Source organism: Oryctolagus cuniculus, chromosome 20 (assembly GCF_964237555.1).
Source record: "Oryctolagus cuniculus chromosome 20, mOryCun1.1, whole genome shotgun sequence".
NCBI lineage: Eukaryota > Metazoa > Chordata > Mammalia > Lagomorpha > Leporidae > Oryctolagus > Oryctolagus cuniculus.
In genome coordinates this window covers 25,478,597-25,499,988 of record NC_091451.1, presented here as the reverse complement: position 1 = coordinate 25,499,988, position 21,392 = coordinate 25,478,597, and the positions used below count along the sequence as shown (strand labels likewise).

The 21,392-nt window shown below is 37.6% G+C and overlaps 1 protein-coding gene across 50 annotated transcripts in view; it reads right to left on the bottom strand.

Annotated features, from left to right (window-relative positions):
• NRXN3 (neurexin 3) overlaps positions 1 to 21,392 on the bottom strand; it is a 1,789,124-nt gene that overhangs the window by 159,772 nt on the left and 1,607,960 nt on the right. The gene's annotated exons all lie outside the window — the stretch shown is intronic.

Here is a 21,392-nt window from a genome sequence, read left to right as displayed (position 1 = left end):
ATCTCATTAGCTTCAAGGCTCAAACATAATGCATTTAACTGCTAACATGCCTCCTTTTTCCTTCCATAACTGTTAAATCACCCCTGGATGGTTTCTCTAATTAGGACAAACTTGGAAAGTAATGTTGTGGAGATACACCCTTAACGAATATGCTTCATGTAACAAAATAATGAAGCCATGCTTCGGGGACTGTTCTATCTCACCAACCAACCTCACATGGCTCTACCAGAAAGTAGTGAACTGGAATTCATTACTTTTGATTCCTAGCCTTGATTCATAATGGGGAACTTCATAGCAAATAACCAATATTAAAAAAAATGAAATACAAATCCTTAAACAGGTGGTTTGGAAGCAATCTATAAAGAAGCCTGAAAGCCATAAGGGATATAAAGTTTGAATATGGTGTCAGATCATGTGAAGGGAGGCATGCCGTGGCATTTTAATCATAGGAATGTCTCTATATAGGAGTTATTATTGACTGAGAAAATTCCACATCTGACTGAAGTAGAACCTGTGTTCAATGGGTGGGAGCATTAGGATAGAAAAAAGTAATAATCAGAGATATTTGCAAGCTTTCCTGTTCACTTCTCCTGGGAACAAATTATTCTCAGAAGCTGACTCATTATCTTCACTACCCAGGGATTTGTATGTGAAACAACAAAACAATTCCCATGGAAGAGTCATCAAGCGATTCTGCTTCCGGTCTACATTATGAGACCCTCCCTATCTGGCTTGCACAAAGCATAACATGGTAACATATCAAAAGGTATCATGCAATGAATAGAAAGAACAATTAACAGTTTGGGATTGCAATGCATAATTTAAAGTTTTTCTCAAAGTATCACTTCTCAGAGAAAATAAAAGAAAGGGGCAGGCAAGGAGGGACAGTGGAAGGCAATTTAACTTCTTGGTGCCTCAATTAGACCATAGTGAAAGAATGTGGTTATTCATGTTAACATAGCTACCAATTAGCAGTCATTATAATAGTCCTCACTGGTGTATCTGGATAGTGAGAACTCTATTAATCCAAAATAAAGTTGGGTAAATTTTCAGATTCTTTCATAGTAAAAGGACTTTGTGCTTTTCTGAGAAGAACCTACATCTTTAGATCTTCCCAACAGGTGATAGTTACCATAATGTGTGCCATTCATCCTTCAGAGTTTTAGCCACAAAAGAATACTCTACTGAGAAATGGTCATTGGATTGTGACACATTCACCTCGAACTTGTTCTATTACTTCGCATTTTCTGTATCTATCATTACTGACTACAATATTAAATAGTCCTATGGTAATGACCTTCATTCTACTTACTGTGGAAGACATTAGTCAAGTCAACAGCAAATATAAAGCTATATAGGCAGGACAAAATCAGAAAAAAATGAAATTCCAAATTTCCAGAATTTTATATTAATTAAGTAGCTGTATTTGTTTACTTCCTCCAAATACATAGGGCTCAAGGACCTCTGAAGCATCCTTGTATCTATCGTCGACTCCCTTTCCAATAGTGAACACTGACAGAAGCTCACTTTCTCATTCTGTTTTTGTCTCTATGTGTCTCTCTCTGTAATAAATACAGATTAATATTTATAAAGAATAGGCTTTCCCATCAACTTAAGCCCTTATCTTATACAATGGCACAGTCTTGAAGAAAAGATCACAGTGTTGGATAACCACTAAGTGACATGGTGGGAGGACAGCATAGCCACAATTCAACCTTTGACCTTTCTGAAGGCAAAACAGAGTCATTCTTCTCCACCTCAGCTTTAAAGACATTTAGAAAAAAGTTTTACGTTTTCCACACCAGGTTGAGAACATCTGGCATTGAGGACAGTGATCTTGCATACTGCTTAAAGTTGTGAAAGATGGAAGGTGATGTGGAAAACCAAACCGGTTTAAACTGCCACATTAACATTGTGCTTAGTCTCTTTTCATGTTCCTGTTGGTTTTTATTTTAAGTTATATCAAACATTAGTCAGAGCTGTTTTAGAAACATGTGCATGAGAATGAGTTCATTCACCTCGCGCTCTATTTGCTACACCCACTGAAGAGCAAACAACCTTCTAAGTATAAGAATGAATACGCAGGACTACTCTGAAAGCTGAACAAATCTCATTAAATTCATACACACTCTTAGCAAGTCCTTAATGACATTCATTGTACATTTCATATAGCAACCAGTATGAAAATTTAAATAAAGAATGAAATCTATTCTTTAACAGAAAGTGAAGTTGTACTCAGAAATATGGCCTTATGAACAGTAATGTCATAATGTCATTAAAAGGAGGCATATGTGCATTACTAATTAGACCAAAAAAAAAACTAATGACAGCCGATCTTAACCACGCTGAGAGATCTATAAGTTGCGTGAAGTGGTCTTCAAATAAATAGTTCTTAAATTGCTTATATAGATCTAATACTCACATGAAACTAGATTTTGGAGAAAAAAGTACAATTTTATTCTAGATAAAATACATTTATATGTGTCTGTCTTTGAATGCACCAATTTTTTAAAGAGGAATTGAAATTTTTATACAACTGGCCTCCTATTGTCATTTTCATTTGAACTATTGGCTCTATTATTAAATATTTCAACTCCTGGAGACTTGTAAAACATGCACTGTTGAATGACGACATTGTGAGGAACAGAGTACTCAGAGGTGAAACTGCTAAGGCCCAACTGGTTCATATACATAGCTCCAACATTAACATAGAACTACCTCACTTTCCCCAAATTTGTGTGAATCTATTTAAGAGATAAAGAAAAGGAGGCAGAAAATAATAAGACAAAGAAATTACACTGACTCTTGAATAGGTACCCAATATATATCTATCTCTATTTAAGGTGAGAACTTGAAATTTGTTAACAGTCCAAAGGAGTGTTAATTCTTTCAAGTGAAGAACTGAAAGTAGAACTCTTGTATAACACAGAAAATAATGTTCACAACATTATACCTACATTTATCAGTCTAAATACAAGCCTTATTCATTAGAAGTTATATTACTTTCCTCATGGCCATAATCAATACAGTATAAAAATTAAGACCATGGGTTTTGGAGACCAAGATGACTTCAAACTCTAACTTCATCATTTAGGAACTATGTGACCTTGGCCAGGTCACTTAGCCTCAGTTTTCTCTTGTTCCCATTTTATCAGAGAGCCTAGTATAAAATAAGGGGAGGTACAGTTTTTATAAAGCCACCTATGAAAGACATTCTAGTAATTTAAACACTTAATATATTTCAAGTCTTTTGTAATGGTCAAAGGGAAGCAAGGTGGTCTCCCAAGTCTCCGAATCTTATCAGACCTTCATTCAGAAAAGTCATATCCCATTTGATATCACAAAGGTTTTGCTGCAAAGATCAACAAACCACAGTAAAACAACCTACATGTATCCTAAGTCTCCCAGATATTGCTTTGTATATTTCTGTATCTTTTAAAATATATTCAGCTAACGCCATTTCCAAAATAAAGTGGGTTTCTAAAGCTACTGAAAGTGAAAGAGCAATTCAGGCATTGACAAATGGGATTTCTTGGTCCAGCCATAGGTAATGATGACATACTGCGGCTCAGCTGAGAAAGAGTGGCTTAAAGGTTCTGGCAATTTGCAGTAGGCTGGCAGAAAACGCTTTCTTGCAGGTGGACCATTAATACCACCTGAGATGTTGTCAAGCACGTGAACTTGCTAATAGGAATATCGTAACAACATTCATCTGTGCAAAATTAATGCCAGAGGAATGTTTGCATTTGGTTTACAGCCCTGGAATAAAGCAAGAAAAAGTTTCCTTTATTGCTTTGGTGACACTAAAAAATGAGACCATGGGTCTAATGAGCAGTCAAAGACTGAAGACTGTGTACTGGAGCCATAGGCAAAAGAAAATCGATGTGGGTAGGCTCAAGTAGTATGGCAGTTAAGAGGTCCTTGCCATGTCTCTGCCCCCAAAGAACACTTTGTGAATTTCAAACAAATACATGATTCTAAAGAAAAGCAACCCAGGGAGACTCCAAGCTTGGCCACTTTCCTGGCACTGACCCAGACCAACTCTTAGAGCCAAAGAGGGAGGTGGTGTGCCACCCAAAGGCCTCTACAATGTTTGCCCACTTGTAAGTGATGGATGGGCCTACACAATGAACTATAAAGTGCCTTTTGACCAAGGAGCTCCAAATGCAATTTTAAGCATCATCTCATTAATCCTCACTACAAACCTTTGGGGCTGAAGTAAAGAGAACTATTTATACGCTGTGAGCCTTAATCCTTTAGTGTGGCAAGGTAAAGAAATTAATCTCTTGGAACAGAAAACTGATCGGCTGGGGGAAGTGAATTAATAGACCCAGAGCACAAGGGCATTATTAAGTAAGGGGACTTTTTCAGACTTACTTAAGTGGTTCCTTGAGCTAGGGAGAAACACCTTTCCTAAATGACAAAATACTTAGCCCTGGAAAGCAGTGTGGATGGACAAAGCAAACCTTCATGTGGCTGACAGAGCTCACATATATCTTGTAGACATACTTCAAATGCAAAAATAATATAGATATATATGTTTTCATTTCCTTTCTACATCAAAGTTACAGTAAAGATCTACCTTTGTGAGGCCACACAAGTTGAACTATTCATACAAGGGTAGTTCAAACTTGAATGAAAATAGCATTACTTGTGGAATCAGACAAGGTTTGGGTCACATCTTTAAAAAAAAAAAAAAAAAGATTTATTTAATTGAAAGGCAAAGTTACAGAGAGGCAGAGGCAGAGGCGGAGAGAGAGAGAGGAGAGAGGTCATTCCAACTCCCCAGATGGCCACAATGGCTGGAGCTGCACCGATCCGAAGCCAGTAGCCAGAAGATTCCTCCAGGTCTCCCACATAAGTGCAGGGGCCCAGGGACTTGGGCCATTTTCTACTGCTTTCCCAGGCCATAGCAGAGAGCCAGATCGGAAGTGGAACAGCCAGGACTTGAACCGGCGCCCATATGGGATGCCAATACCGCAGGCAGTGGCTTTACCCACTACGCCATCGCACCGGCCCTGGGTCACATCTTATGTTAGAAATTTCTCAGTTCTGTGAACTTGGGCAATATACTTAATCTAGATAGTCTTTTTTCTTCATATGTTAGAAAAGAAGGAAAACGGAAGAGAAAGAAAACTCTATTTTGCAAATGCAGCAAAATTGCTGGAATTAGATGACATTACTTTGAGTAAAATAAGCCAGACACAGAAAGACAAATTCCACATGATGCACTTATAAGTGGGAGCTAAAATTCAAAAAAAAAAAAAAAAACTTAGAAAAAAGAAATGATTGTGTGTATATCAGTTTTGTTGCAAATACAGTGTGTTACCTAATTTTGCTTTAAGTTTTTGCTGAACAAGTTGATAGGAATTATATGTTACTACAGCACTAATGATTTTGTGATTATTTAAAAATGCTTCTTAATGAAGTTGAGCATCTTTTTTTACTTGATCAGGGCTTAAGCCATTGCCTATTTTCCTGCTGACATTTTTATTTATTTATTTTATTTGCTGAACACTTTATTTATCAGAGCCATTAAGCCTTTGACTATCATGTAACATAAAATGTTACCTCAAAAATAAATAATTAAAATATTTAAAATATCTACATTGTAATCATTTACCAATTAAGTGTAATAATGCAGGTAAAGACTTATCTCACGTGGAATGAGAAGAGAGAAATTCAGAATCTGATTCATTTAAATTCTCAAGACCCTTCCTTACCATACTTCTAAGGCTTCTATAATGAAATTTCTTTTTTACAACAGGAAAGGAGGTTTTGTATATGGGAGTGGTGGTGCGAAAGAGGGCAAGGAAAAGATCCCAGACCAGAGGGCCCTCCAGAACTGCTCCCAGTCTTGAGATTTTCCACTGAGCTCTGGTCTCTGTCCATGTTCTCTCATTGGTGTATCTACAGACATTGAATCCTCATGTCCAAGTATGTTACACGTTAGGGGATGGAGATGGGGACCATGCTAGAGACATAACCCTTGGGTTCTATGTTCAACTATTTAAATGACCTTGACTTTTGCTGCTGGAAGAATACACATGTTTTGTGAGTACATATGTTAACAGTGAACTTTTCTTTCACATTCTAGTCATAAATTAAAGAACCATTCCTGTTGAAGTCCAATTATACTAAAAATCACTTATAATAATAAAGCATTTATTAGCAAAGCCCAATCTTTCTCTGCATGTTGAGACCATTCTTAACTTTCTCCCTGAAGCTCAGTTCTTGTGTAATTTCTCCTCACTTCTCATCCATCAAGAATATGTTCAATCTCAGAGTGATAAAACCAAGCCCAGATGACTGAAACATCTTTATACACTCCCAATTTTAAGGGAATATTTTTCAAGCAATTTCTAATGGAATTTTTTAGTCTGATAGATGTATCTACAGCAATTCCTTCTTTAAGAACCAGTCTCAAAGATGACATGCTATAAATTAATAAAACAAAAATTGGCTATAAAATTTGCTTTACTTACTCACATGCTGTCACTTTATTCCTTTGCTCATTATTCTGGTTTTGCACAGAAATTAGACTAGTTGATTTTAATGTCTGGATTTTTGTCTAGTTCCTACTGCCTATGTCTTGGTGTGTTTTTAAGTTTCTTCACATACAGAATAGGAATACTAGTAACTACAACATGTGGTGGTTGTGAGGATTATCAGAGAATGTACATAATGATTGGACCAAGTATTTGGCACCTAAGACTTCATTATATAATTTGTTACTATTGTTATTATAGCAACAAGTACTTAACTCAAAAGCATTAAATTAAAAATTTGACACACTGAACAAGAATTATTTGCCTACAAAATTTTCAGGGTCAAGTATTTTGGAATTTCCTTTTATAATTCCTTCCAGATTTTACCCCACCTGCATTCCCCAGTCCAATTCTTCTTGTAATCATTTCCTCCTTGTTGCCAAAGCCACAGCTTTGCTCTGGGACTCACTCTCCCTGCGTTCCATGCATTCTCACTTGTCCACCCTTTGTGACTTGTGATCTCCATGTTTCTCTTCAGTCTTGTTGGTTTCTATCTACCCTTTTCCTTCCACCAAGTCCCCATCCCATCCCCATCTTCTTGTACTCTTCTAAGGTTTGGCTTCCAGTTCTAAGGAGATGATATCAAACTCAATGTTTTCAAAGCTAAACTGATAATATGTTTAACTTAGAAAAATTGCTCATTCAAGCATGCATGTGTATGGTCCTCACACAATTCGAAGGATAGGTAGATAGTTTGGGAGGACAATTTCATCCTCATGAGTAAGAAAGTCTCAATGACATTAACGTTTCTGAGGTTATAATAAATCTATTCTATAGCAATTATTCTGTTTAGGTCTTATGGAATCTTTGGTGTGTATATAAATTATATATCTTTTAGACCAACCTTGAATCCCATACCTGCAATTGAATACAGATGGTCCCCGATTTATAACACTTGGACTGATAATTTTTGACTTTATAATGGTGCTAAAGCAATTTGAATTCAGTAGAAACTGCACTTTGCAATTTTAATTTGGATCTTCACAGCTAGGAATATGCGGCATGATCCGCTTTCACCATGTTGGACAGCAGCAGTAGCTGCAGCTCCCAGTCAGCCCCTCAATCACAAGTGTAAACAATTGACACTCCACGGTGTACTGTGTTGCTAAGCTATGAAACTTGGTAGGTTACCTGTATTAAATGTATTTACTTTGTATGATATTTTCACTTTACCATGAGTTTATTTGGATGTAACCCCATCATAAGTAAAAGAGCATCTGTAATTTATTCCCAAGAGCTTTGAAAGTAAAAAATATCACTATTCAATGCACACCCACCCATAGCTTGATGATGACATTGGTTTCTAGCAGATGAAAATGTGATAAGAAAATGTTGATGTCTAGTTTTTTTTTATTCCTGGTATAAGATATCTCTCTTAGCTTTGTGACATTGATAAATTTAACAAGCATATATTTTGCAGATTCATTCTAATTCCTGATAATTTTACAGACTAGGAAAATTACAGTGTGCCTTTAAAATACGCAAATTCTTGGAAACTTTCCCACTGTAAGAGAGGGAGCTTGAATCTCCAACCTTGACTATCGGACTGATGTAGCAAGTTTATTCTAAAGAACTGAACATGATGAAAGTGACCATGTGTGGGTTTAGAGACAAAATCATTAAAAACACCGAATTCCTCCCTCTATTTTTCCCTTTTAGACTACTCACTCTGAGGAAGCTGCGTCATGTCATGAGGACACTTGAGAACCGTTCTAGAGATGTGTACATGGCAGGGAACAGAGTCAGAGAGGACAACAGCCAGACAGAAACAGCATAGGAGTAGCCAGAGAAGAACTGAGGTTTCCTGTCAACACCCATGTTAATGATAAATTATGCAATTAAATCTTGCTGGCCTGGATCCGTTTTGATCTCTTGTAACCCTGGTCAATATTTTGAATGACACTCATGATACTACCTTGAGCCAGAAGCACCCAAAAGAGTGGCTTGCCAAATTCTGATCTATAAGCACTGAAATAGTAAAAGCTACTTTCATTGTTTAAATTTACACCTAAAAAAGCAGGACACAGCAATATATACAGAAGAACCAGTGAGCTTCATCTGATGGAACGTGGGAAGTTCTCAAGATTCCTTCATAGCTGTCCTATAGTGCATGCCTGTAGGGAGATGAAGATATGTAGAGGACAGCACCTAAGAGCTCACAGGGAGGCCCCAGCCTCCTGAATATTGGGCATGGCTGTAGACCTGCTTCTGCCTAAGCAGACCTTGTGAAGGCAAACCTTCCTAAATGGCACCCAGCTGCAGTATGCAGAAGGTTACTGGGTTATTGTTGGGTATTGCTTTAAGGGGAAATCCTTATCATACTTCAAGGGCATGGAAAATGAGACGAGAACAACATAAACCCTGGAGCACCATGCACTTTTACTTCCCACCATAAATAAAGACGTCACCCGATGCTTTCCTCCCTTGCTTGTGCCTGCTGGTAATTCTTTTACTCTGATTAACCAGGTGTACATTCCTGATTATTATGTTACTTTTTCAACCCTGGACTAAAAATGAAAGATGCCAGCTGGAGCTATCCGGCAGTGCTCTTCTGATGAAGGCACCCATGTCCTTGCTCGTCATTTTGAAACTCTGCAAAGATACATGTTGCACAGTACTTACAACAGTATCCCCATTGGCCAGTTTTCTAATGCCATTCACTTGAAATTTATGCTAGTTTAGTAACCCTTGCTATGGTGAGCCAATGCCAGTCCTCAGTCGAATACAAAAGAATGCATAGAAATGAAATGAATATCTTCTGATTGGATTGATGTTTTCAGCCCTTGTTTATACTCCTGTGGAACTGTGGTCTTCCTATTTTTCACTTGTTGAATGTTGGTTGATGGTATGTTAAGCCTGTGATTATACGGTGGATTGAAATTATGTTCCTACTGATAAAGGGTTAATATCCAGCATCTATAAAGAGTTCAAGAAACTCAACTACAACAAAACAAGGGGCAAAGGACTTGAACAGGCAGTTTTCCAAATAGGACATTCAAATGGTCAACCGATACATGAAAAAATGCTCAGGATCACTAGCCTTCAGGGAAATGCAAATCAAAACCACAATGAGGTTTCCCCTCACCCTAGTTAGAATGGCTCTCATACAGAGATCAAAAACCAACAAATGCTGACAAGGATATGGGGGAAAAGATACCCTAATCCACTGTTGGTGGGACTTCTGCTATGGAAGTCAGTTTGGAGATAACTCAGAAATCTGAATATAGACCTACCATATGACCCAGAAATCCCACTCCTGGGAATTTACCAAGATAAAATTAAATCAGCATATGAAAGAGCCATCTGTACCCCCATGTTCATTGCAGCTCAATTCACAATAGCTAAGATATGGAATCAATCCATATTGATCGAATATATCAATGTCCATCAACTGAAGACTGGATAAAGAAATTATAGTATAAATACACAATGGAATACTATTGATTAAAAAATGAAATCCTGTCTTTTGCAATAAAATGGATGTAGATGGAAACCATTATACTTAGTGAAATAAGCCATTCTCAAAAAGACAGATATCATGTGTTTTCCCTGATCTGTGGTAACTAATAGAGTACCTAAAATGTGATAAATTGGAGTGAAATTGGCATTTTGAGTATCCATGACTGTTTACAGCCTTTTACTGTTGGGGAAAAGTGTTTTTTAATTCATACTATGTGTTTAACTCTTTACTTAGCGTAGGGTTAATCTTATGAGTATAAAGTAAATTAAAAATAGATCTTTGTAAAAATTAAGAGTGGGAATAGGAGAGGGAAGAGGAAGAAGAATGGGAGTGTGGGCGGGAGGGGGGTGGTGTGGAAAGTTTATCATTTTGTTCTTAAATCTGTGTATAGGAAATACATGAAATTTGTATACCTTAAATAAAATTTTAAAAAATTACATTTCTTCAAAATTAAAGAATGAAAAGAAAGGAAGGAAGGAGGGGAATTAAGGGAAGAAATGAGGGAGAGAATTTATCGTGTTAGAATTATACCTATGAAATACATGAAATCTCTTCTCTGTATATTAATAAAAATTAAAACAAGAAAAATTATCAACAAAAATTTAATAAAAGAAAATAAATAAATATGGTTAAAGGATTTTTTCCTTTATTTATAACATCTTATTGAAATACAGAATATGTGAAGAAATGCTCATAAGTATTGAGACAGATGCGTGTTTGGACTCTGATCACCCTCATAACCTGTATCAAAATTAAGAACATTGCTAGTGAAGACTCTTCACTCTTCTGTCACCTTTCCATTTCTTTCTTCTTTTTTTTAAATGGGTACAGAGTGTATTTTCATTTATATAGTATGATTCAGTGAAGCAGTATTTATAACTTAAGCAAAGACTTTCTTGTTTTATAATTAAACCAAAAATAATTTCTGGAAGTTGAATTCACCGGGACTTTTAGTGTATAATTTGAGAGAAGGGGCCTACAAAGTTAACACTGCGAATGCCTTGAAGATCATCTAAGAAATAGAGTTCCCTTATTTTGATGTTTCTCAAACTTCCTCAGAGTGTCACTGGGAATAGGACTCTTAGCATAAGCAAGTATCAGACAGTGTAGATTTTAAACAACCCTCTTTTCACAAAGGTATTAATTAAAGAATTGTCTATATTTCTATTTGCTAAGTTGCATGGTATTTCCAAGGCTTTTCAAAAAATAAATCTGTTGGCTGCCACGCATCAGTTAGTATAAGATTCAAAGGTCAGGTATATAGGATTGCAATGTGGTACAAGAATCAAAATTCTCCCATGAAGAAACGACCTCAGGAAATGCAGCATTCTTGAATTCATATTCATATCTTGAATTCATACAATGCCTCGTTAACTCTACTTGGCAAATTAATTCAAACTGATTTGTTTGGGTAAACTGCAGCATGGCCTTAAATCTGGCTGCAGGATAATGATAAACAGTACTATGTTGAGCTCAGGAAAATGTCTAGAGAAAAAGAACAGATCAGCACAGGAGCTGTTTTTTATAACATAACTGTCCTTTAAAAAAAAAAGACAAGAAATGTAAAGAAAGAAGAATGGATCCTATACAAATATAACACACTTTATAAATAATTGATACATCATTCAAACAAGGACAAACAAAATATATGAAAGAATACAAAAAGAGTATATAACTAAGAATAAAATTATTTTAATATGATTTTATTTTTTTAAAGGCGATTAATTCAATGGAAGGTACATGATGAAAAATAATGAGAGAAAAGAAAAAATAACGAAGTCTTATGACAGGAAGAGCTGATATAAATTTCAAAATTCCATTTTCTAAAGTAAACAAGGGACAATTTCTCAATGAACGTCACTCATTGTTAGCTTCATTTTAAGATCTGAATTTAGAGTTGAGAAGGGAAACATGTATTATGGAAATTCTGATAATCACAGCCTTTCTTCTCTTCCAGGGTGTTACATTTAAAAATAGCTTCAACTCCATTACGAGAGCAGTACCCCTTTGTGATGGGACTACTTCATTCTTCCCATGAAAGGCTGAATCTATTTCTCCACCTCTTGACGTTGAGTAGGTTGCCAGACTTGCTTTGGCATATGGGGCATTAGCAAACTTCCGAGGAGTGGAGACTTTAACAGCTTACGTATGTTGGTGCTGGCTCTGACATTCCCATACAAAGAAGGGCAGTCTAGGCTCTTCTCACATGAGGAGAAAAGCTCAGTCCCACCATCTGAGGTCCCCGACCAGCGAAGGAGGCCATGAGGCATTTAGCCCCATCCACGCCAGCCTCAAACAGATAAAACACCCTCATGAGCCAGGAAAACAAGCTAATAGATAACAACACTTTGGAGTGGTTTGTTACGGAGCAGCGCTACATAATACAGCCCAGAAAGCAGGCAACCCCAGAGGGTTAGGACAGCGGAAAGTGGGTGAATGAAGCAACCTCCTGTATGCTCATTTCCTTCAATGTCTAGCAGGAGGAGGGAGCAGTCAAAGGAGCTTTTGTGGCAAAGGCCTTTGCAGTCCTGGATGGAGATAGGGAGACTGGGCTGCTGTGACCTATCCTCAATGCTGTTTTGCTTTCTAAGGAAGGAAGTACCAGATCCAAGAGAAAGGATGCAATTACGAAGCCCTGGAGAGGTGAAGTAAAGCAAAGGTTCAGGGAGGTAGGACAGGGCAGGGTAGCCTGCGATGGCTCAGGTAGTTGGGTTTCCGCTCCATGTGGGAAACAGATTGAATTCCTGGCTCCCAGCTTTGCCTGGCCCATCTGGCATTTGGAGAGTGAACCAGTGAATGGGAGCTCGCGCTCTCTCTCTCTCCCTCTCCCTCTCACACACACACATGTGCGTGCACACACACACACACACACATGAAACAATAACCAAACACCTAACATTCTAAGAGCAGAGCAAATCAAGCAACTTGTGTTCTTGCTGAGGATGAATGATTACTGCTCTACCTATATTTAGAATAGAAAGTATTTTCTGTTACACTCCCTACTAACACAGAACAATAAAAGCAAAGAAGAACATTGAATTAAAGACCAAAATAAGACAAAAAACATTTCTGCCTCAAGACCGTGGCTTTTAAAAAGCAGGCACTGCCTCTTCAATTCTTTTTTCTTAAAGTTTATGGATTAGCAAAATGCAGATTTTATAAACTCATTTAGAATTCATTTAGCAGGGACTTAATTTCTGGTTTTAGAATGGTATTATGTTAGCAAGTGAGTAACAGCTGAACTCTACAGAAAAGCATCAGAAATGATCAAGATCTAGGGACTAATAGGTTAAGGAATGATCAAGGACAACTAACGCTGTTAAATGTTCTGACTGACAATGCAAAAAACAGGATTGCCAATCATTAAAAATACAATGGCTAATGCAATAATTCAAATATTATTTCATATTGCAAATGTGATGGCCAGATAACATTTTCTAATGTTATAGCTTTTCATAAATGACTTTTAAGAAAGTGGCCAATGCTTATGTACAGTTTTCCACACATTTAAAAATATTTATCTGGCACTAGGGTCTGTTACATTGCATTGCAGTTTTTCAGGTATTTCTTTTCTTATAAAATTACAATCACCTTAGAAGCAGATTTTCAAAGTCTTTTCACAACACTCTACTTCCAGAATGCTCTCATCAACATCCAGTGACACCCAACATTGACACATCCTGAGTGCTCGAGAATATTCATGATATTGACAGCTATTACCACCTCAAAAGAAACAGGTGTCCCGAACCAAACAAACAATTAAAGTTATTAGGTTTGAGGATTAAAATTATCACTGAAGTTCTTATAACCTTTGAAAACCCACATATAGACAAGTAAGTACAATAGTAATGCTTCATCTTTTAGTCATTTAATACAAGACATTTAATGTATGATATGAAATCATACTAGTTGAGAAATATGTCTAAAGATTATAGGCTATTTTAAATGTAAAGATATTCATTGAGTATTTACCATGCACTAGCACAAGTGCAATACTTTTTGTATTTATTCAGTGATTTGTAAATGTGTGATGTATGTATGTGTATATATTGCACAGAAAGATTTTATAAATATCTTCAACAAAAGCAAGCTTTTGTTTGTTCTCCATGTACCTGTAAGAAATACGTATCCATGATTTAAAGAAATGACAAAGAATAATTTCAATGGATGCCCTAGTAATAACAAAGTTGAATATAATTCAACAGAAAAAGGGCCAAAGAGAAGAACTCAGACAGATCTATTCTCTTCATGGAAGAAAGACAAATTCTACCATCTGTAACATTTCAAATTAGACTCATAAAATTAGACTGGTCCATATTGTACAGAAATTTCTGAACCAATCACAGAAATGGACTAGGTGACCTACTATTTTCACCATTTTAATTGCAAGGCTCCTTTGAATTTCACTCTTTCAGAAACCTGCTTTTATCTTTGCAATAATGATCCACGAGATTAAAAGACGGCCTTTGAGTGACTTCATGTGCCTGCTCAAGTTCCTGCAGCATCTATTGATGTACCATTGCTGTCTTGTCAAAAAGCACTTAGAACACTACTAACTATGGTGGGTAATTAGGACAAGATGAGGCTGGTGAGCAGAGAGCATGCAGGTTTCAGGGTTTCAGGTTTTTATTTGTAATGACGAGGGACGGTGCTTTATTCCAGCCATGTTTGAATCCTCTCAAATGTCTAGACTTTGAACAAGGGCAGAAATTCCCCTTCTTACCACAACCCAGGCATGCTATCCAAAGATTCACTTTGTGACTCAAGAAGAACTTAGACACAGTAAGTAGCAAAAAGTATGTAGATATCCTCCTTCTTTAATAGTTGTACTGAAAAGTTGTCTGACTGAATAATGGTTAACTACTATTATCCGGTCTCTAACACAGACACGCATGGAGATGGATGATAAATAAATACTTTGAGAAGAACTGGAGCAGTCTCTATAAACAAGAGGGCTGATATTGGGATGAGCCCCAAAGTCAAACGGGATTTCATCCTGTCCTACGTTTGCAAAAGTAGTCAGAGCTGAAAGTTCACCGTGCTCAAACTCTTGGTCCCTATAGCCAACAGTTTACCTGTTTTCCATAGTTGCAGGGACCAGTGTTGGGGTGGCAGGCACTGGAAGAACAGAGGTACAAGGTGGAACAAAACAAAGAATCAAGACAGGAAGAAAGAGAAACACAGTACACTTACGTGGATTGTTCTACTTGGCCACAATTTTAAAGAAACTATAACTTGATAAAAAGACAGATATAGAGTCATAGAACCACAGAACAAGCTGGATTTACCTACTGAAAAGCTCAATAATGTTTTGTCCTATGTATTCATCAGAGACATCTATAAACACTACCTCACTTCAACCAGATCCTTAGGAATATGGGCCTGGAACAAGTGTCTTAGATGACTTGGATGTAACTACTGAGAATGGAAGCAACAGTAGAGATAACCTGCAAAAGTATGAGATCAGGGATGGACTAGCACCTCACTCGGTTCTGCTGATGATTCATGAACGGGTCTATTACGAGCCTTTCAAAATCCCCTTGAGGGGCCTGCTTGGAGCCCAAAGCTCTATATGCCCACAAAGGGCTAATGCCACAAAACTATGAGATTTTGCTTGGTTTGCCTCCTCTAGATGAGCTGAATTGCTACTTGAGACTAACATTTTTTTTCTTGACTTCAGTTTTCCCTATATATATTCTATATATATATTCCCTATATATATATATATATATATATATATATATCCCCTATATATATTCCATGTATTCATTTTGAAAGTCTGGAAGCATTTTAGTTCCACTTTACTTTTTAGTTTTAGTTCTACTTTAGTTCTTCACTTGAATAAATTCTTATTTCACTTGAAACAGCCAGCAACTCACAACAGTTTTGTATAGGTTTAAAAATGAAGTAATTGGTTTTCCCAAACCTTATCTGTCTCAGAAGACCTTAGATTTATTCCTATTTCCCATTTACAACTACATCAGATTTATATTTATTTTTCTAACTTTTGTTGATGCCTAAATCCTCTTCCTCCCTTTTATCATTTTGCCTAACTAAACTGGGAAGTCCATCTTCTCAGACCAATACCATCTCATCATTATAAAAATATATTAATAAAATAAGAGGTATTGCTTTAATGAAGAAAAATTTCCCAGTTAAATCCTCAGAATTTTCAATGGTAAATTATTTGGTATTTGCTTTTTGTCATAAACATGAACTTCTTTCCAGTCAGTGTTTATAAATAAGTTCCTCATCTTGGCGAATATCTTTTTGTATACAAGCAGACAATGAAGTCAGAAGTCTTATCATCTTGGCCTGTGCCGCAGCTCACTAGGCTAAGCCTCCGCCTGCAGCACCGGTACTCCAGGTTCTAGTCCTGGTTGGGGTGCCGGTTCTGTCCCGGTTGCTCCTCTTTCAGTCCAGCTCTCTGCTGTGGCCTGGGAAGGCAGTAGAGGATGGCCCAAGTGCTTGAGTCCTGCACCCGCATGGGAGACCAGGAGGAAGCACCTGGCTCCTGGCTTTGGATCAGCACAGCACACCGGCCGAAATGCTCTGGCGGTAGCGGCCACTTGGGGGGTGAACCAACAAAAGGAAGACCTTTCTCTTTCTCTTTCTCTCTCTCACTGTCTAACTCTGCCTGAAAAAAAAAAAAAAAAAAAAAAAAGCCTTATCATCTCAACACGATGGTGCAGTGTAACATTTAAGTGACTACAATATGTGAATCCTTAGAAAAAATGAGTAACAAGACTGTGATCGCCCTGTTGGAGTTACAGGGATCCAACTCTGTGGGGACACACTTTCTGTTCTGCTCATGAGGACTTTGATTGTTGATTGATAAGGTCGTTGTAGTCAATAGTGAGATGAGCAAAATGTGACACGACCACTGTTGTATAAAGAAAGGCTGTGGTGCCTTAGTTGGATGTTTAATTTAAAATTCTCCTACTGTATATATTCAACATGGACAATGTGATGTTTCCATTCAATTATCTTGATATACATAGAAATAGTGAAGGGATGACTACAGTCAAACAAAGTGACACACTTCCATCTCATAGTGACTGTACTTTCCTCCTATGTGGTAAGAGTATCTGAAATCTACTCCCTTGGCAAATTTCCAGCATACATTAAAATATTATTAACGATCATTCTCACATTGTATATTAGATCTCTAGACTTATTCATCCTACATAAATGAAACTGTGTACAGATAGAAAAACACTGGATGATGTCATTTATATACGAAATTTCAAAAAAATCAAATAGAGCAAGCTATCGATCTCTTTGTAATTCCTGCAAATAAATAAATAAATCTTAAAAAATATAATTTTGTCCTATGTCTATTTTCTTGATCCCTGGTAACCACTCTTTTACTCATTATTCAATTGTTTTGGAAGATTTGTTTGAAAGGCAGAGTTACAGAGAGAGAGAAGGAGATCTTTTTCTGCTGGTTCATTCCACGGATGGCTGCAATAACTGTCTGGGTCAGGCTGAAGCCATGAACCTGTAGCTCCATCTGGACCTCACATGGTGGCAAGGATCCGTGAACATGAGCCATCTTCTGCTGCTTCCCCAGGCTCACTAGCAGTGAGCTGGACTGGAGTGGAGCAGCCAGGACATGAACCCATGGCCATATAGGATGCTAGCATCACAGGCGACAGCTTTACCTGCTATGCCACAATGCTGGCTCCAAGAAAATGATTTTTAAAAATTTAAACACATGCATGCTTGTACATATAATATACCTATAAAAACTCCTATCCTGGCTTTTTACTTTTTTAGTAACATCAGACTCTAAAACATCTAAAACTCAATACAGGAAGTAGGCTGAGCCACATCTAAGGACGGTCACTGTCACGGCAGCCGATCAATGGTGGAGCTGGAACAGCAACACAAGGAGGAAGCTCTCAGCAGCAGGACAAGCAGACTGAGAAAATCAAGCGGATGCTCTCTGGGACTTGGAAGCTGGGCATATCACGGAACAGGAAGGAGAAAAGATAAATGCCAGGCATCAAGGGCCACCAGGGCAGCCGAACAGTGGTTAATAAAAACCCATGAAAAGTATTCAGCTTCACACAGGAGACACAGAAAAACTAATTTGGATCACCACAGCTTATAGTCACTAAGCAGAAGTAATAGAACTAGAGAAATAATGCTTTCTCTTTTTAAAATACATTTTTATTTTTATATTTGAAACAGAGGGAGGGAGGGAAGAAGGGGAAGAGAGGGAGAGAGAGAAGGAGGAGGGAGAGAGAGGGGGAGAGAGAGGGGGAGAGAGACGGGGAGAGACAGAGAGAGAGAGAGAGAGATTTCCCATCTGCTAGTTCACTCCCCAAAAATGACAGCAATAGTCAGCACTGAGTCAGGCCAAATTCAGGAATAAAAAACTCAATCCAGGACTCCTGTGTGGGTAGCAAAGACCCAAGTACTTGAACCATTACTTGCTGCCTCCTAGAGTGAGCAAGACAGGAAACTGGGTCAGAAGCAGAGCCGGGACACAAACCCTGACACTCAGATGTGGGACGCATACTTCCCAAGTGCTGTAATTATTTATTGCTGTGCCAAATGCTTGCCCTGAAGTAATGCATTTGTTTATCCTTATCAAATCTTGATCTAAGCAACATATGATGTAAGTGAAATGCAAACAGTGAGTCTGACCCTGATGCGTTAAGAAGATGGTATATATTTGGTTTTCTGGTTTGCTATTTTTCAGTGGAGTCAGGAGGACGGCTCACTTCTGTGTCCCTCCATGACTGCACCGAAGCAATTTCACTCTAGAGTGTACAGCACTCTGCTGGGCAGGACTATGCCCTCTGTCTTCGTGGATTTAATACATGCACTTACAGCCTGTTTTGCTCCCTTTATTCCAAAGAGAGATAAATCAATACAAATAAATGGAGCTAATAGATCCATAAAAACAAAGCTGGAGGCTTTAAAATATTCATGATCGAAATCAGGAATCCCCCCAAACAACAAAGGGACATTGGTGACTCATCATGGCTGAGTTTTGTAAATCAAGTGTTATTAGAATACAGCTGTTGCATTCATCTAGGTACAGTCTGACAGCTTGTGTGCTGAAGTATTAGAGTTTAATAATTGCAGCAAAAATCTTACACCTACTATAAACTAATATTTGTAAAATATGTAAATGTAATAAAAATGTGTTTATACAATATTTATAATATAAGTTTAAAAAGCCTGTATTTATTATTTGGGCTTTTAAGGAAAAGGTTTGCTGAAACTTGATGTAAATAAAAATATCAGTGTCTTCCTGTTTACATTCATGGCAGGTAAGAACTTGTCACCTATTCTGTGCAACACTGGGGCAGGCATCTTAAGCTCTCAGGAACTTAGTTTCCTCATGTCTAAAATGGGAAAATTATATACCCATTCCCAGGATGCTGTAAGAATCCAATAACATATGCTGAAAAAGTGTTATCTACTATTACATAATATAATGCCCCTAAAATCCTTTAGGGAAGGATGGATTATGGTAGCCTCATTCATATCACTCGGACTGGTAGCTTTCTGACAGTTGTACATGCCTGGAATGAAAATTTCACCACTGAATTCTGAGAAAAACCACATTGCTATCATGTGATGAAAATGAGAACAAATCTAGTTCAATTCAATGTCAAGGCTGGCAGTTTCGCCTCAGCAGGACCACCTTTCTAGTAAATGTTCAGTGGTGGGATTACAGAGCATTCTACATTGACTGTGATGTGGGAGACAACCAAACATTTGCATGTTAATTTACATCTATCAATCACACACATCTATGCGCTGTATATATTGCAAACTGAATATCCTGGAAGGCAGATGGAAAAGTGAGATAAGAGAAGGGGACTGGGATGTTGGCAAACAAATCTCTGAGGAGTCCCAGTGCTGGCTCTGGAACAGCAGTGAATACGTTCTGCTTCCCTCAGCCTTGGTTTATTCAGGTTCGTGAATACTTCTGTCCTGAACTACGCTAAATGAAATAATGTACATGGAAAGCCAAGACACTCTGGAAAAAAAAAAAAAAAAAAAAGACCTAAATGAAAGATCTCTGTGAGTGAGACCCCAGTGGAAAGAACAGGCCATCAAAGAAGAAGGTACCTTTCTCTGAAGGGAGGAGAGAACCTCCACTTTGACTATGACCTTGTCTAAATAAGATCGAAGTTGGCGAACTCAAAAGGCTTCCATAGCCTTGGCAACTCATGACAAGAGCCTAGGGTGATTACTGACACCATAAACAAGGTGTAAATTGTTAAGTCAACAACAGGAGTCACTGCGCACTTACTCCCCATGTAGGATCTCTGTCCTTAAGGTGTTGTACAATTTGAATTAATGCTATAACTAGTACTCAAACAGTACTTTACACTTTGTGTTTCTGTGTGGGTGCAAACTGTTGAAATCTTTACTTAATATATAGTAAATTGATCTTCTGTATATAAAGATAATTGAAAATGAATTTTGATGTGAATGGAATGGGAGAGGGAGCAGGAGATGGGAGGGTTGCAGGTGGGAGGGAAGTTATGGGGGGGGAAAGCCATTGTAATCCAAAAGCTGTACTTTGGAAATTTATATTTATTAAATAAAAGTTAAAAAATATATGACACATATCTATTATATTGGTTACATTGTAAGTGTATGTTGCCATCTATTGTTGTATGTACCTAGAGAATCAGAACTTATTTGCATTGACCCAGAGAATTCAAGTTCATTGCTCAAATTCCTTCCATGCACAGTCCTGTCTGGTTCCCAGGCTTTCCCCGGCACATCTGTGTGTCTGTCTTTGAATCTGGATCTCACCCCAAGAGTGGAGTGGTATATTTCAGTGTAGCATTGATTTTCCATTTGAGATGTATAAGCTTGAGTTCTGGGTCTTCATATTTTCCTGGGAGAGTTAACTAATTTTATAATTCTCCATATTCTCATTTGTGACATGATTATAAACCATAATATTTACCCTGTAGACAATAGTGAAAACTCAATACAGGAACTCAGTGCTTCTATTGCTTTTCCACTACATTATTGGATCTCTGAAGGCAAGGATTGCATTTTATTTTTCACCAGATGCCCAACACCTAGTACAGATTCACATGTAACGTAGATGTTGAAAAACTATGAATCAAATGGCAAATGGATGAATGCATTAAAAAATGACACCACCTCATTGATGATAATAGGAAAATAGTAGCACCTGTTTTTTTTAACTTTGAACATAGTATCAGTTATAGTTATTAAAGACACTTCTCTGCACACGTTCCCATGGACTTGCCCCTAAAGGTAAAGCTAAAAACGTGCCATGCGACTTCAAATCCCATTAAGCTGGGTGATACTAATGCCATCTTACTAGTTAAAGTGGTCATTTGAAGTGTGTAACTGATCATGTAGATAGGATT